The sequence below is a fragment of the Macrobrachium rosenbergii genome, chromosome 26, assembly GCF_040412425.1.
Source record: "Macrobrachium rosenbergii isolate ZJJX-2024 chromosome 26, ASM4041242v1, whole genome shotgun sequence".
NCBI classification, from domain to species: domain Eukaryota; kingdom Metazoa; phylum Arthropoda; class Malacostraca; order Decapoda; family Palaemonidae; genus Macrobrachium; species Macrobrachium rosenbergii.
Genome location: NC_089766.1, coordinates 29,656,605 through 29,658,877, shown reverse-complemented (window position 1 = coordinate 29,658,877; position 2,273 = coordinate 29,656,605).

Below are 2,273 nucleotides of genomic sequence, written 5' to 3'. Positions count from 1 at the left end.
TTTCAGCCTTTCGCTGAGGGAGGTTTATACTCATTCAATCTTTTATTGATTGGTATACAACGGGAGAAACTGTGTTACTCCAAAAATTCAGGCACCTGTAGAAATGACACAGAACAAAAGTTTTGTATTTAATAAGATGAAAGTAAATTGATACTAATGCTGATGGAAAAACAAATCCACAGTTGGTTAACTCTAAAGATATATTTTATAAATAAAAGTCTTCAGAGAGCTGTCGAGAATCTGTGCGAAGAGACGTAAGATGAGCGAAGCTGTTTACAAAATAATGAAACTGGTTATTAGAACATTAAATTCAGGCCTTGAAAAAGTTCTCTTTCTCAAGAGTTTTACATTGTTCAAGTTCACATGGTTAGATTTTTTTCATTTTTCCATATAAATTTTTCTCTCGATTACTGTTCCTTAAAACAACGACGTATTTGTGCGCAGGATATATTATTGTCTACTTCATCTCTTCAAGAGACGCGCAGTTATGATTTACAAATACTGAACCACATATATCACTTAATATCGAGTTCAGTATACCTCGGGAAGAACTTACGGCTATGTGGTACAGCAATTCAAAAGGTACAGTAAGTGCTTCTGCTAGGCCAGGCGAGTGGCCAGGTTAACTGTCTAGTACTGTAACTAAAATAAAGTCCCAGATTCGAATCCTGGCAAGGGGCAGAAGCACTTATTAATTATAATTCCCCTTGTGTGTTATTCCCAAAGTATAGCGAATTCCATATTTTACTTTTGGATTAATATTTATGAGCACAAAAGATACGTGAAAATGACAAAACTCCATGACTATGACTTATTTGTGTCATTGCTCCGCTCTAATGGATTTGGAGCTGTTCTTTGGTAGCAATTACCATCAGATCTTACCTGTTATAATATACAATAGATCGCCTACTTCCAATATATTTCCTTCACTTTATTTACTTACTAAAAGAGTTTGCTTTTAGTCGACGTACATTAGACAATTTTCATAAATACTTTAACTTTTTACTTCATTAAAAGAGCTAATGCCTTTTATTGTTATTCAGTCTTCCTTTTTATTGGGTATATGGATATCTGATTAACAGATTTTTTCGAAAAACTATGCGATACAAACAATAAAATAAATACAATTGCATACTGAGAGGTCGAAAAGAAAAGCACAATATGATTCCTAGAATAGGAGTTTTTTCATATATTCCCTAAAAAATAAGCAAGTAAAGTAAATCTTGCTCACTGTCTGCTTTATTCCCCATAAAAAGAAATCACTAAAAAACTCTTTATGGATTTTGCAAATTGTGAACTTTGTATTACAACTGATTCATCGCAATTAATTCTGTTGTATGTTGCAACAGTTGTAAAGTTCTGAAATTCTTAGTGTAAACATCTAATGGTATTAAAGCATGACCAATGTTGAAGAATACAAAGAGATTCCATAGCACATCTTTTCCATACCACTGCCATTAGATAGACTTTCAAGAACTGAAATGCATCCATGAGTGTTGAGCCAACCAATCTTTAAGGAAGCTACTAGGTGTTGAATGCGTATCAAGTAGAAAGTACTGCATCAGTTGAAGCGAATGATTTACTCGATTCATAAGATAAAGCAAGAAGTAACACAATCAGTGCTGTGAGAGAATGAAGAAGGGGTATACGGCTGTGTTGCTATACTTGATTATTCCTAATGATCAGGAATTATATAAAAGATAACTGTAATGTATGGAGAGTGAGAGAAGGCTGGTTCAACATGCTGCTATTCTGCTTTCTTTGAGGAAGAGGCTGTCACAAGTTCGACCGAGTTCTATAGCGCAGGTGGCTCATTCTTTCCCTGCTAACAAAATCATTCGGAAGAAAACTGTGTTTAAGGTAGAGGAAATATTTAAACAGTTTTTCTCAAATGAGGTTCCAATTTGTTTTCACTAATCCATTTACTATTAGATCATTATTGAGGGAGACACGGGCTCTTCTTAGAGACCTTCTGTAACCACCTGAGATTCCGAGCAGGAAATTAATTATATGCAAACAGTTTTTTTTTCATTGTTACAAATTTTTTATTCTTACTATTATTCACAATATTATTGCTGTCATTATCATTATTATCAATACTATTTTTCTACTTCTTCAGCAATTGTGCGGATTTGCCGATTATCATTTTTATCATGTTATCCCGTGTATCTAGATTGTGTGTATTTTTTGTCTACTTTGTATATTCCATATATTTGGCTCAGAGCTGAAATAAAGGATATTATTATTATTATTATTATTATTATTATTATTAT